Below are 16,852 nucleotides of genomic sequence, written 5' to 3' on the forward strand. Positions count from 1 at the left end.
AGCAAACCTCTAAGTTTGGTGTGATTCGCCATGATCACTGAGCTAAAACTCATCAAGATCATGGCACCTAAGGGAACAGGAAAAGCAAGGATGTGACTTGAAGGAACTGAAGCGTCAGAAATTATCTCTTGAAGGACCAAGCACCCCACAGACTAGAGGAACATCCACTTCCCAAAATAAAGGTTGTTGAGTCCTAATCTTTGCCTTAACTCTGTGATAACTGTTCTTATTAGGAATTTACCTTAGAAGTTATATAGTAGTAGTAATTAGTATCTCTATATTGATTTTATTTCCAATTAAGCTATAAATTATATTTCTCATCATCATCAAACATGAATAAAATAGTAGATTTTTAGAATAAAGAGGCAATTTAATTTCGAGTTCTTAATAAGGAAAATTCTAATTATTTATATGTGGTGCCAATACTTTTTGTCTTCTGAATGAATGCTTGAACAGTGCATATTTTTGATATTGAATTTCATGAATGTTAAAATTTTTGACTCCTGAAAGAATGATGAACAAGAGAAATATTATTGCTGATCTGAAAAATCATGAAATTGATTCCTGAAGCAAGAAAAAGTAGTGAAAAAAAATTTGGCGAAAAAAAAAGCAAGCAAAAAAAGCCAATAGCCCTTAAAACCAAAAGGCAAGGGTAAAAAGGATCCAAGGCTTTGAGCATCAATGGATAGGAGGGCCCAAGGAAATAAAATCCAGGCCTAAGCGGCTAAATCAAGTTGTCCCTAACCATGTGCTTGTGGCATGCAGGTCCAAGTGAAAAGCTTGAGACTGAGTGGTTAAAGTCGTGATCCAAAGCAAAAGAGTGTGCTTAAGAACTCTGGACACCTCTAATTAGGGACTTGAGCAAAGCTAAGTCACAATCTGAAAAGGTTCACCCAGTTATGTGTCTGTGGCGTTTATGTATCCGGTGGTAATACTAGAAAATAAAGTGCTTAGGGCCACGACCAAGACTCATAAAGTAACTGTGTTCAAGAATCAACATACTAAACTAGGAGAATCAATAATACTATCTGAATTCTAAGTTCCTATGGATGCCAATCATTCTGGATTTCAAAGGATAAAGTGAGATGCCAAAACTGTTCAGAAGCAAAAAGCTACTAGCCCCGCTCATCTAATTAGAATCTGGGCTTCACTTAAAACTATGAGATATTATTGCTTCTTAATTTCTTTTTATCCTATTTTATTTATCTAGTTGCTTGGTGACAAGCAATAGTTTCAGTTTGGTGTTGTGATGAGCGGATATTTTATACGCTTTTGGGGGGTAATTTCATGTATATTTTAGCATGTTTTAATTAGTTTTTAGTAGAATATTATTAGTTTTTAGGCGAAAATCATATTTTTGGACTTTACTATGAGTTTGTGTGTTTTTATGTGATTTCAGGTATTTTCTGACTAAAATTGAGGGAGCTGAGCAAAAATCTGATTTTGGCTGAAAAAGGACTGCTGATGTTGTTGGATCCTGACCTCCCTGCACTCGGAATGGATTTTTTGGAGCTACATGAGCCCAATTGACGCGCTCTCAATTGGGTTGGAAAGTAGACATCCAGGGATTTCTAGCAATATATAATAGTCCATACTTTGCGCAAAGATAGATGACGTAAACTGGTGTTCAACGCCAGTTCCATGTTGCAGTCTGGCGTCCAGCGCCAGAAACAGGTTACAAGTTGGAGTCCAGCGCCCAAAACACGTTACAACCTGGCGTTCAACTCCAGAAACAGCCCAAGCACGTGAGAGGCTTAAGTCTCAGCCCCAGAAGTGGATTTCTGCACCAATTATCTTAGTTTACTCATATTCTGTAAACCTAGGTTACTAGTTTACTATTTAAACAACTTTTAGAGATTTATTTTGTACCTCATGACATTTTCAGATCTGAATTTTATATACTTTGACGGCATGAGTCTCTAAACTCCATTGTTGGGGGTGACGAGCTCTGCAGCGTCTCGATGAATTAATGCAATTGTTTCTATTTCTCCATTCAAACGTGTGTGTTCCTATCTAAGATGTTCATTCGCGCTTAATTATGAAGAAGGTGATGATCCGTGACACTCATCACCTTCCTCAATCCATGAACGTGTGCCTGACAACCACCTCCATTCTACATCAGATTGAATGAGCTTCTCTTAGATTCCTTAATCAGAATCTTCGTGGTATAAGCTAGAATTGATGGCCGCCGCTCTTGAGGATCCGGAAAGTCTAAATCTTGTCTGTGGCATTTCGAGTAGGATTCAAGGATTGAATGGCTGTGACGAGCTTCAAACTTGTGATTGCTGGGCGTGATGACAAACGCAAAAGGATCAATGGATCCTATTCCAATATGATCGAGAACCAACAGCTGATTAGCCGTGCTGTGACAGAGCATCTGGACCGTTTTCACTGAGAGGATGGGAGGTAGCCACTGACAATGGTGACACCCTACATACAGCTTGCCATGGAAGGAACTTTGCACTTTGGAATTGAGTTGAATATTACATTACAGGAATTCAGAAGACAAAGCATCCCCAAAACTCCAACATATTCTCCATTATTAAAGTAACAATTATTTATTTCACGCTCTTTTATTTTTCTAATAATTCCAACTGATAATTTTAATTGATATCCTGACTAAGAATAATAAAATAAACATAACTTGCTTCAAACCAATAATCTCCGTGGGATCGACCCTTACTCACGTAAGGTATTACTTGGACGATCCAGTGCACTTGCTGGTTAGTTGTGCGAATTGTCAAAGAGTGGGATGGTAGCCATTGACAACAGTGATCCGCCAACATACAGCTTGCCATGGAAGGAGCCTTACGTGTGTGAAGAAGAAGACAGTAGGAAAGCAGAGATTCAGATGACAAAGCATCTCAAAAACTCCAACATGTTCTCCATTACTGAATCATAAGTACCTTTTATTTCATGCTCTTTTATTACGTTGCAAACAAAAACCCTTTTCATTATTATTCTCCTGACTAAGAGTTACAAGGTAACCATAGCTTGCTTCAAGCCGACAATCTTCGTGGGATCGGCTCTTACTCACGTAAGGTATTACTTGGACGACCCAGTGCACTTGCTGGTTAGTTGTGCGAAATTACAAGTGCGATGCAATTTCGTGCACTAGTCCTCATGAGGGCCATCTTCGCGATTGGATCGATTTGTCTTAGTTTTGAGGTCGGCTTCGAGCTTAAGGAGCTTGTCTTTCATCTCTCGGCGCTTTATTGTTTCCCTTCGAAGGTCCCTCTCAACCTCTCATTGATGTTCGGCCTCTTGTTCGAGCTCTTTAAGGCGATCCTGTTGTTCACGAATGGTATCTAAGATTTCTGCGTTTGCGATTTGCTTGTCTCCCTTGGATTGAGGTGTGTCCTTTATGGAGTTGGGTGTGGCATTCGTGTCCTTTAATGCCGTTACTTCTTCTACTCCAGAGTTTGCCATGTCGATGGGATAACTTACAGATTCCGCGGTAACAACGCCAATATTCCAAGGGTTACCTAAAACTAAGGGTCGATCTCGGATGAGATCTTCTGATGGGTTCAAAGCTATTGTATCCGACTTGCTGGATCTAGTGGTGCTACTGATCCTTGATCATCGGAGGGTGGTGGTACCTGCAAAAGACTCTGATGCTTAAGTTAGCACGTGCTTTAGGTAGGTTTTTGTGTAGAATCAGAGTACTTGGGGGCTCCAGTGTATTTATAGTAGTGTAGGGGTGACCCTTCTTTGAGATAAGTTAGTTATCTTATCTTATCTTTGGACGAGGTCACCTATCTTTTAGGCCAGCCGCCTTTAGAGTGGGCTGCGTTCTTCTGTTTGGGCCTGCTTGGGCCTCTATGGTAATTTGGCCGAGCTCTTTGGGGAAGTGGTCGGTGACGACCAACCTTTTCAACAGGTCGGTCACTTGTGACGTCGTCCATCCAGGATAGCGTAGCTCGAACCAGGGTATGAAGACTTCTCATAGTTTGTATTGTTAATTTTACTTTTATGCCTCTTTTATGTTCATGCACTCATATTGGATTTGGATTCCTTTAATGAAATTTGATGTTTGATGTTCTTCATTATTGATTTAAGCTGTGAATTTTACCCTTCTTGCAATTGGTAGTTATTAGCTTTTATTATTTTTGCACATTTATTATGCTTTCCTTTTATGCCTTCCAAGTGTTTGACAAAATGCTTGGTAGGATGTTAGAGTAGATTTTGAGCATTCTTGGCTTAGAAAGAGTAATTAGGTAATCTTGAGTCATTAAGACCCAACTCATGTTGGTGATCTAGAGTTGTTAGTTAGTATTGTTTCCATTGACGCTAATCTTTCGCTAAATTAATTAGTAAGTTTATTAGGAATTTTGGATTGAGATTAGCTAGTCTTATTTGACTTTCTCCGAGTGTGAAGATAATATTATACCTTCTTCCATCGTTGGGGATGACGAAATATGATAAATTCTTGTAAATTATTGTATTAGTGACTAGGATAGAAAGCTTAAGTTCTCAATCTTTTCCATGAATGTCTCTCTTTATTACTTGCTTTATTTAGTTACTTGATTTACTTTTCTTGTCATTTATTTTCTTGCCCTTTTATAAATTAAACCCCCTTGTTCCTCCATAGCCAATAATTGACCACTTCATTGCAATTCCTTGTGAGACAACCCGAAGTTTAAATACTTTGGTTAATTTTCATTGGGGTTTGTACTTGTGACAACCAAATTTTGATTGGGAGGATTGTTTGTTGGTTTAGAGCTATGCTTACAACGAGATTTTAGTTAAGAAATTCTATACAGACACGACAAATTTCTCTTCATCAAATGGCGCCGCTGCCGGGGAATTGCAATGGTGCTATGTTATTAGCTATTGTATATATTGTGAATATTGTGAATATGTTTGCCTTTTGCTTATTTGTTAGTTTTTGTTAGCTTTAGGACTTTATTGCTTATTTTTGTTAGCTTTTATTTTTATTTGCTACTATGAATTCTAATCCTTTTGGCTATGAGCGTGGTTACAACTATGGTGTAGGAATTGGAAGCTTCAACGGGGATGTGCATCAAGGATTTGGGAATCAAAGGTGGGAGGAGCCCTAAGCTTATGGACAACCTTCTTGGCAACAACCTCCTCCGGCTCCTTATGGGTACAATTCTAATTCTTGATGCATATCAATCTAATGTGTGTAGTTGCCAACCACAATCATCATATGCATATGAACCCCCTCCTCAATATAGCCCCCCACCATACTCACAAGCCTCATACCACCATTCACCTCCATATGATCCTAACCCATATCCACCATACCAACCACCATATGAACCATATATAGAGCCACTACCATTCCAACACCAATACTCCCAAGAACCACAAATTCCATAAACACCACCTCAAGACTTTCACCAATATGAACCACCTTCCAACTATAATACCTTTCCCTCAAACGATGAACCCTCTCTTCCCACACCACCTCCCATGGATGAAGATCTCCATGCCCTCATGCTAAAACAAAGAGATCTTAGATCTTATATCCTAAGGCAACAAGAGGAGACAGAAAAGAAGTTTAAGGAGTTAGAAGCCAAGATGGCTATCATGGTAGAGACCGTTAGCAACATAGTCTCATCTTACCTAAGCTTGCGCGATCAAGGCACTCCCATTGTTGAATGTGGAGAAGCAATCAATGAGCTTGGTGAGGGAGTAAAATTGGAGCTTCAAGGTGAAGAAGAGGAGTTAAAGCAAGAAGTGCAACAAGAGGAGGAGGTAGAGATTATTGAACAAGAGAAAGTAGTAACTAGATATTTAGGATATGTTGAGTACATAGAAGAATCTCAAGTTGAAAAGCCTTCTTCCATGAAGTGTGAAATTAGTGTTAAGAAGGAGAATGTACAACCTCTGAAGCATATCATGGTTGAAGACTTTGAAGGGTTTGATCAAAAGATGGATTCAATCATTGATGAGTTTCTATCTACAATTGAATCATCTCCTATTGGGCTTGATATAGGGATTAAAGAAGAAGACACCTCACTTTCCACCCACTTGGTGAGCAATAAAGAAGAAAAGGAATTGGAAGAAAGCTACCAAGAAGAAAGATTGGGAGAAGTGGTACAAGAAACTAGTCCCCCTAATATGATGATTCCACATCAACATATGATCCTTTTGAGCTTGATTAATCCTTCCCCACTATACTTGGAATTGATGATGAGGTAGACTTCACTAAACCTCCTATGTATGACTTGAGTGATGGGGAAGTTCTTGAAGAAATTGGGGAAGAAGAACTTGAACTTGAGGAAGCTTGGCAAGAGGTAGAGCTAGAAGAACCTTGCTAAATGGTGGAAGCCTCTAAAAGAGGATGGACGGGAGTGGAACGTGCTTTATCAAGACCGTTGGGAACTTCTCTACCTAGGTTGCCATCTATTCCTTCATTTAAGTGGTAAAACTCCTAACTCTTAGCTTTATTATCACACTTGAATTTGGTTTGCTTGAAACGGATGGCCAACTTAGGGCGCTTTGTGGAATGAAGCGTAAGAGGAGAATGTTTAGTGGTTGGCGATGTAAAACTAGGCTCATTATGGTTGGAAGCTCAAAATTGAGAAGCATGGATTGGTGTGTTTCTCAATTGAATGGGTCTAGGAGGATATTTTGGTGTCCTCATGAGAATTCGGCTTTTCCACCACCCAGAGGGAATCAATGTGATCAACTTGAAGACGGGTGTAAAAACAAAGTGTGGGATCTTGGATTACAAGAGGAGGATCAACTTTGGGAGCCCATGGTTTGTGAAGAACTCCATCAAAGCTTGGAGATGTTAACTTAATGATGGAGCTTTTTGGAAGTCCAAGCATTGGTGGATGTTCAAGGATATATTCAAGCACAAGCCACCTTGATGAGGAGCTCCCCACAAGTCTAACTTAAAGACAATAAACAAAAGTGCTAGGTGGGAGACACCCAACCATGGTAAAATCTTTTCATTTTTCTCTTTTGTAAATATTGGTAAAATTAGTTTAATTTAATGTTTTGTTTGGTTAGTTGAGTTTAATTAGGAGTCTAGTAGGTTAAATAAGGTTTTATGATGTTTTGGTAGCTGTTTGGAGGTTTGGGATGCTTGGTTTGGTGCAAAAACATTGAAAATTTTTGAAAAATAGAGCACCAAGGCACGCGTACACGTCACCCAGGCGTACGCGTGATCCCCAGCATTTCGACCATCCACGCATACGCATGGCCCACATGTACGCGTGGATCTAAAATTTCAAACACCCATACATTTTCCCGAGAGTTATGCGAGTTGCGTGCTGGATTTGTGCCTCTAGCATAAACCAACCCACGCATACGCGTCACCCCACACGTACGCGTCACATCTCTTAATAACCCATCACGCGTACACGTGACCCACGCGTATGCGTTGATTCCCTTTCACGCATCCATGCTCACGTGTCACTCCACGCATACACGTGGAGTGCCCTCTCTCACCACTTTCATTTATTCTCTTCTTTCCATTTCTTTCCTTCATCTTTCTTCTCCTATTTTCTTTCCACCCTTCAACCATCATCCAACACTATCAAACACCATTTATCACCATCTCTTTTAGTTAGTTATTTAGTTAGTTTAATTCTTGTTTAATTTTTTATTTTTCATTATAAGTGTTGGATTACTAATATTGTTTACTGTTTATTGCTGCCTAATATTAACTGAATGCCATTTTAGCATAATTGTTGTTAATTGTCATTGTTGGATTCTTTGTTGAGATTATATTTTGTTACATGGTTTTGAGTTTCCATGTTCGATATTTGTGAATATCAAGTACATGTTACATTGCCTTCATGCGTTTTAACTCTTTTGAATTGCATGTTTTGGCCACCATGCATTCATCATCCATTATAAATACATTTTTTTAGGTGATGCTTGTTTATGATTTACCTTATTCATATCACCTATTTCATGCATTGAGATTTTGGAATTGTGGAATTAGATCGAAAGCTTATCTAGTGACATACTTTTGAGCCTTTTAAGCTTTGTGGACCATGCTTGCTATGTGATTACTTTTCACTTCTATCTTCTTTTTCTAAGTTCCATAGCACTCATGTGTTCCACCATTATGTCACTTAGGTGTTGCAACAAATTCAAAGTGTGTCATTGTTTGATATGTAAGTTTCATACACCATGTTGTTCACCAAAGTTGCTTACACATCAATCAATGATCGTTCATTGTCCAATTTCACAATTACTTGATTAATTGCTTGGATGCTTTCATGTTTCTTCAATACTTGTTTGTATCTTGACTTACAAGTCTTCATAAAGTATTTCAAGCACACTAGAATGAGTAAAGTGTAGGCTTTCTTTTGTATAATTGTGACATGGCTTTTAAATAGTAGGGTGTGAGTTCTAAACTGCATGCAATTTAGGACCCACACACCCATTTTTCATCAATGTCACACTAATTCACTCACTCCATTCTAGTGGTTTTTACCTCATCCTAACAATTTACGCTTCCTTGCTTTCGCATTTACTTTTCTTACTATCCTCCTCTCTATTTTTATAGAGGAGTCATCATAAGCAAAAATGGTTGCGGAAAGAAGAACACGCAGCACCAGTTGACCTACCAGCTGAAGGTAGCAACTCAGAAAGTCGCCGTACCCCCTTGCTCATCTTTTAGTGCGCCGAGGATGGTGCAAACTTCTAAGTGTGGGGAGGTCGTCCGACCACTCGGCATTTTTGGGTGACAAGTTTCTAATCTCAACACTTCTGCATTTCATTTTTAGGTCTTTTAGGATTTTTAGTTGCATTTTCATGTTTTGCATTTGTAAATAATAAGCTTAGTCAAAATAATGAAATTTTTCAAGAAATTCATCTATAGGGCACCCTAATTGATTGAAAAAAAAATTTAGAACTTTCTTGAATTACACAGATTATAGGTCATGTTTTTGAGCTAAGAACACAAGCATGCAACAAATTCAAAGTGTGTCATTGTTTGACATATAAGTTTCATACACCATGTTTACTAAAGCTGCTTACACATCAATCAATGACCATTCATTGTCCAATTTCACAATTACTTGATTAATTGCTTGGATGCTTTCATGCTTCTTCAATACTTGTTTGTATCTTGACTTACAAGTCTTCTTAAAGTATTTCAAGCACACTAGAATGAGTAAAGTGTATGCTTTCTTTTGTATAATTGCGACATGGCTTTTAAATAGTAGGGTGTGAGTTCTAAACCGCATGCAATTTAGGACCCACACACCCATTTTTCATCAATATCACAATAATTCACTCACTCCATTCTAGTGGGTTTTACCTCATCCCAGCAATTTATGCTTCCTTGCTTTTGCATTTACTTTTCTTACTATCCTCCTCTCTATTTTTCATGGAGGAGTCATCATAAGCAAAAATGGGAGCAGAAGGAAGAACACGCAGCACCGGTTGACCTACCAGTTGAAGGTAGCAACTCAGAAAGTCGACGTACCCCCTTGCTCATCTTTGATTGCACCGAGGATGGTGCAAACTTCTAAGTGTGGGGAGGTCGTCTGACCACTCGGTGTTTTTGGGTGGCAAGTTTCTAATCTCAACATTTCTGCATTACATTTTTAGGTCTTTTAGGATTTTTAGTTTCATTTTCTTATTTTTCATATGTATATAATAAGGTTAGTCAAAATAATGAAAGTTTTCAAGAAATTAATCTATAGGGCACCCCAATTGATTGAAAAAAAATGATTTTAGAACTTGCTTGAATTAAACACATTGTGGGTCATATTTTTGAGCTAAGAACACAAGCATGCAACAAATTCATAGTGTGTCATTGTATGATATATAAGTTTCATACACCATGTTGTTCACTAACGTTGCTTACACATCAATCAATGAGCATTCATTGTCCAATTTCACAATTACTTGATTAATTGCTTGGATGCTTTCATGCTTCTTCAATACTTGTTTGTATCTTGACTTACAAGTCTTCTTAAAGTATTTCAAGCACACTAGAATGAGTAAAGTGTATGCTTTCTTTTGTATAATTGTGACTTGGCTTTTAAATAGTACGGTGTAAGTTCTAAACCGCATGCAATTTAGGAACCACACACCCATTTTTCATCAATGTCACACTAATTCACTCACTCCATTCTAGTGGGTTTTACCTCATCCTAACAATTTATGCTTCCTTGCTTTTGCATTCACTTTACTTACTATCCTCCTCTCTATTTTTCATGGAGGAGTCATCGTAAGCAAAAATGGTTGCGGAAACAAGAACACGCAGCACCGGTTGACCTACCAGCTGAAGGTAGCAACTCAGAAAGTTGCCGTACCCCCTTGCTCATCTTTGAGTGCATCGAAGACGGTGCAAACATCTAAGTGTGAGGAGGTCGTCTGACCACTCGGCGTTTTTTGGGTGACAAGTTTCTAATCTCAACACTTCTGCATTTTATTTTTAGGTCTTTTAGGATTTTTAGTTGCATTTTCTTATTTTGCATATGTATATAATAATCTTAGTAAAAATAATTATATTTTTCAAGAAATTCATCTATAGGGCACCCCAATTGATTCAAAAAAAAAATTTAGAACTTGCTTGAATTACACACATTGTGGGTCATGTTTTTGAGCTAAGAACACAAGCATGCAACAAATTCAAAGTGTGTCATTGTTTGATATATAAGTTTCATACACCATGTTGTTCACTAAAGTTGCTTACACATCAATCAATGACCATACATTGTCCAATTTCACAATTACTTGATTAATTGCTCGGATGCTTTCATGCTTCTTCAATACTTGTTTGTATCTTGACTTACAGGTCTTCTTAAAGTATTTCAAGCACACTAGAGTGAGTAAAGTGTATGCTTTCTTTTGTATAATTGTGACATGGCTTTTAAATAGTAGGGTATGTGTTTTAAACCGCATGCAATTTAGGACCCACACACCCATTTTTCATCAATGTCACACTAATTCACTCACTCCATTCTAGTGGTTTTTACCTCATCCCAACAATTTATCCTTCCTTGCTTTTGCATTTACCTTTCTTACTATCCTCCTCTCTATTTTTCATGGAGGAGTCATCATAAGCAAAAATGGGAGCGGAAGGAAGAACACGCACCATCGGTTGACCTACCAGTTGAAGGTAGCAACTCAGAAAGTCACCGTACATCCTTGCTCATCTTTGAGTGTACCGAGGACGGTGCAAACTTCCATGTGAGGGGAGGTCGTCCGACCACTCGGCATTTTTGGGTGACAAATTTCTAATCTCAACACTTCTGCATTACATTTTTAGGTTTTTTAGGATTTTTAGTTGTATTTTCTTGTTTTGCATATGTTTATAATAAGCTTAGTAAAAATAATGAAATTTTTCAAGAAATTCATCTATAGGGCACCCCAATTGATTGAAAAAAAATTTTTAGAACTTACTTGAATTGCACACATTGTGGGTCATGTTTTTGAGCTAAGAACACAAGCGTGCAACAAATTCAAAGTGTCTCATTGTTTGATATATAAGTTTCATACACCATGTTGTTCACTAAAGTTGCTTACACATCAATCAATGACCGTTCATTGTCCAATTTCACAATTACTTGATTAATTGCTTGGATGCTTTCATGCTTCTTCAATACTTGTTTGTATCTTGACTTACAGGTCTTCTTAAAGTATTTCAAGCACACTAGAATGAGTAAAGTGTATGCTTTCTTTTGTATAATTGTGACATGGCTTTTAAATAGTAGGGTGTGTGTTTTAAACCGCATGGAATTTAGGACCCACAGACCCATTTTTCATCAATGTCACACTAATTCACTCACTCCATTCTAGTGGTTTTTACCTCATCCCAACAATTTATGCTTCCTTGCTTTTGCATTTACCTTTCTTACTATCCTCCTCTCTATTTTTCATGGAGGAGTCATCATAAGCGAAAATGGGAGCGGAAGGAAGAACACGCACCACCGGTTGACCTACCAGTTGAAGGTAGCAACTCAGAAAGTCGCCGTACCCCCTTGCTCATCTTTGAGTGTACCGAGGATGGTGCAAACTTCCATGTGTGGGGAGGTCGTCCGACCACTCGGCATTTTTGGGTGACAAATTTCTAATCTCAACACTTTTTCATTACATTTTTAGGTTTTTTAGGATTTTTAGTTGTATTTTCTTGTTTTGCATATGTATATAATAAGCTTAGTAAAAATAACGAAATTTTTCAAGAAATTCATCTATAGGGCACCCCAATTGATTGAAAAAAAAATTTAGAACTTACTTGAATTGCACACATTGTGGGTCATGTTTTTGAGCTAAGAACACAAGCGTGCAACAAATTCAAAGTGTGTCATTGTTTGATATATAAGTTTCATACACCATGTTGTTCACTAAAGTTGCTTACACATCAATCAATGACCGTTCATTGTCCAATTTCACAATTACTTGATTAATTGCTCGGATGCTTTCATGCTTCTTCAATACTTGTTTGTATCTTGACTTACAGGTCTTCTTAAAGTATTTCAAGCACACTAGAGTGAGTAAAGTGTATGCTTTCTTTTGTATAATTGTGACATGGCTTTTAAATAGTAGGGTGTGTGCTTTAAACCGCATGCAATTTAGGACCCACACACCCATTTTTCATCAATGTCACACTAATTCACTCACTAAATTCTAGTGGTTTTTACCTCATCCCAACAATTTATACTTCCTTGCTTTTGCATTTACCTTTCTTACTATCCTCCTCTCTATTTTTCATGGAGGAGTCATCATAAGCAAAAATGGGAGCGGAAGGAAGAACACGCAGCACCGGTTGACCTACCAGTTGAAGGTAGCAACTCAGAAAGTCGCCGTACCCCCTTGCTCATCTTTGAGTGTACCGAGGACGGTGTAAACTTCCATGTGTGGGTAGGTCGTCCGACCACTCGGCATTTTTGGGTGACAAATTTCTAATCTCAACACTTCTGCATTACATTTTTAGGTTTTTTAGGATTTTTAGTTGTATTTTCTTGTTTTGCATATGTATATAATAAGCTTAGTTAAAATAATGAAATTTTTCAAGAAATTCATCTATAGGGCACCTCAATTGATTGAAAAAAAATTTTAGCACTTACTTGAATTGCACACATTGTGGGTCATGTTTTTGAGCTAAGAACACAAGCATGTGAGATTTGAGCCTAGTTATGTGGTTACATTATATAACCACTTATTTTCATTCTTGTGTGCACTATTCTCTTGCTATGATTGTAATCTTTTATTTGTTTAGTTCTATATGTCCATTATTTTGTGTATGAATGCACTTATATGATTGAGGCCATTGTTTCAAATAGCTCACTTACCCAAATAGACTACATTTTATCTTCCATTGTTAACCAATTTTAAGCCTTTGATTAACCCAATTGTTCTTAATTTTAGCACATTACAAGCCTTAAGTTAAAAACAATAAATGTCCTTAATTTAGATCTTTGATTAGCATAGGCTAGTGAGAGTGTTTATCATTCAAGTTTGGGAGAGTTGGAAATATTGGGTAGGGATAAAAGAGTGTTTTTTGTATTTTTGTCAAAATTTTGGGAATTGGGTACATACTCATGTGTTAATTAAATATAAAACCATATGCATTGTTACTTTTGTAGATACTTTATTGCAAAAAAAAAAGAAAATATATATACATATATATATATATATATATATATAAATAGAAAAAAAAAGAAAAAGAAAAGTAATAAAAACGAGACAAAATGCCCCAAAGTAAAGTTCAATAAAATCAATGCATATGTGTAGTGTTCGAAAGAGAATGCATGAGCATGTGAAAAGTGAGGATTATGGGTAGTTAGGTTTGTTTAGAATAGTATAGGTTGTTATATAGGTTAGGTGGGAAGTTTAAGTTAATCAAAGATTCAAATTGTAGTCCACTTGACCATATGCAACTCTACCTTGGCCCTAGCCCCATTAATACCTATGTGAAAGACCTCATGATATTTGTATGCATGCATGAAATGAGTGTTGATTGTTAGATGAAAAACAAATCTTGGAAAGCATGATTAGGGGAGAATTGAGTGAATCAACCCTATAGACTTGAGCAACTAGAGCGGATACACCTCCGGTGAGGGTTCAATCGCTCAATTACATGTTTCCACCCAAAATCATCTTTTCTTGCAAGTTTGTAAAATCATTCTAATAACTCAATTCAATTGTGGGTTGATTTGATTGCTATTACTTTAGCCCTTAAACTTATATATGTATTCTTAAAAGTTGACTTATTTTGACCAAGTAGATGCGTTCATATAGATAGGTTGCACATAGATAGCTTGCATTGAATAAATATTGATACCCTTTGCTTCTTTCTTGAGTTTAGCATGAGGACACGCTTGGTTTAAGTGTGGGGAGGTTTGATAAACCCCAATTTTGTGGTTTATTGATGAGCGGATAATTTGTACGCTTTTTGGCATTGTTTTTAGTATGTTTTTAGTATGATCTAGTTAGTTTTTAGTATATTTTTATTAGTTTTTAGTTAAAATTCACTTTTCTGGACTTTACTATGAGTTTGTGTGTTTTTCTGTGATTTCAGGTATTTTCTGGCTGAAATTGAGGGACCTGAGAAAAAATCTGATTCAGAGACTAAAAAGGACTGCAGATGCTGTTGGATTCTGACCTCCCTGCACTCGAAGTGGATTTTCTGGAGCTACAGAAGCCCAATTGGCGCGCTCTCAACGGCGTTAGAAAGTAGACATCCTGGGCTTTCCAGCAATATATGATAGTCCATACTTTGCTCAAGATTCGATGGCCCAAACCGGCGTTCAAAGTCACCCTCAGAATTTCCAGCGTTAAACGCCGGAACTGGCACAAGAATGGGAGTTAAACGCCCAAACTGGCACCAAAGCTGGCGTTTAACTCCAAGAGGAGTCTCTACACGAAAATGCTTCATTGCTCAGCCCAAGCACACACCAAGTGGGCCCGAAAGTGGATTTTTATGTCATTTACTCATCTCTGTAAACCTTAGGCTACTAGTTCTCTATAAGTAGGACCTTTTACTATTGTATTTTCATCTTTGGATCATTTTAGATCTTTTGATCATCTTTGGACATCTAGTTCTTAGATCATATCTGGGTAGTTATCCTTGTTCTGATGCTATCTTAGATCATTGGGAGGCTAGCCATTCGGCCATGCCTAGACCTTGTTCTTATGTATTTTCAACGGTGGAGTTTCTACACACCATAAGTTAAGGTGTAGAGCTCTGCTGTACCTTGAGTTTTAATGCAATTACTATTGTTCTTCTATTCAATTCCGCTTGTTCTTGTTCTAAGATATCACTTGTTCTTCAACTTGATGAATGTGATGATCCGTGACACTCATCATCATTCTCACCTATGAACGTGTGACTGACAACCACCTCCGTTCTACCTTCGATTGGGTGAATATCTCTTGGATTCCTGATACACGATGCATGGTTGATCGCCTGACAACCGAGTGCTCGCCTGACAAACGAGCCAGCCATTCCGTGAGATCAGAGTCTTCGTGGTATAGGCTAGAACTGATGGCGGCATTCAAGAGAATCCGGAAGGTCTAACCTTGTCTGTGGTATTCTGAGTAGGATTCAATGATTGAATGACTGTGACGTGCTTCAAACTCCTGAGGGCGGGGCGTTAGTGACAGACGCAAAAGAATCACTGGATTCTATTCCGGCCTGATCGAGAACTGACAGATGGATAGCCGTGCCGTGACAGGGTGCGTTGAACATTTCCACTGAGAGGATGGGAGGTAGCCACTGACAACGGTGAAACCCTTGCTTAAGCTTGCCATGGAAAGGAGTAAGAAGGATTGGATGAAGATAGTAGGAAAGCAGAGAGACGGAAGGGAAGGCATCTTCATACACTTATCTGAAATTCCTACCAATGAATTACATAAGTATCTCTATCTTTATCTTTATGTTTTATGCATTTATCACCATACCCATTTGAGTTTGCCTGACTAAGATTCACAAGGTGACCATAGCTTGCTTCATACCAACAATCTCTGTGGGATCGACCCTTACTCGCGTAAGGTTTATTACTTGAACGACCTAGTACACTTGCTGGTTAGTTGTGCGAAGTTGTGTTTATGCCATGGTATTGAACACCAAGTTTTTGGATTCATTACCGGGGATTATTTGAGTTGTGAAAAGTATTGATCACAATTTCGCGCTATCAAGTTTTTGGCGCCGTTGCCGGGGATTGTTGAGTTTGGACAACTGACGGTTCATCTTGTTGCTTAGATTAGGTATTTTTTTTCGGAATTCTTGAAGATGAATTCTAGAGTTTCATGATGATTTGTTGAAGTCTGGCTGGCTGTGAAGCCATGTCTAATTTCATTGGACCGAGGTTTCAACTTATCATCACAAGAGCTTGTTGATTTTTATCAATCTTGCTGTTGGAGCAGTGATCTGCTAAGGCTTGGCTGGCCATTGGCCATGTCTAGTGTTTTGGACCGAAGCTTTCCTTGAAAGCTTGGCTGGCTGTGAAGCCATGTCTAATTCCTGGACCGGAGTCTTAGACTAAACATTGCATGATTCTTGGAATTCTCATTAAGAATTTTGATACCTTTTTCCACTTAATTTTCGAAAAAAAAAATTTTACAAAGTCATAAAATCCAAAAATATTTCTTGTTTGAGTCTAGTGTCTCATATTAAGTTTGGTGTCAATTGCATGCATTCATTCATGTGTCTTAGTGATCTTCAAGATGTTCTTGATGATTTCTTACTCTAATCTTTAAATTCTCTTGACTTGAGTGTTTTGTGTGTCTCATATGCATTCTCATTAGTGTCAGTAGTATACAAACTGCTAAGTTTGGTGTCTTGCATGCATTGTTATTTGATTCTTGTTGCATTTTGATTTTTCCTTATTATTAAAAATCCAAAAATATTTTTAATTTGTGTCTTCTCAAGTCAATAATACAGAGAATTGAAGATTCAGAACATACA

This window comes from Arachis hypogaea, chromosome 1, assembly GCF_003086295.3.
Source record: "Arachis hypogaea cultivar Tifrunner chromosome 1, arahy.Tifrunner.gnm2.J5K5, whole genome shotgun sequence".
Taxonomy (NCBI): domain Eukaryota; kingdom Viridiplantae; phylum Streptophyta; class Magnoliopsida; order Fabales; family Fabaceae; genus Arachis; species Arachis hypogaea.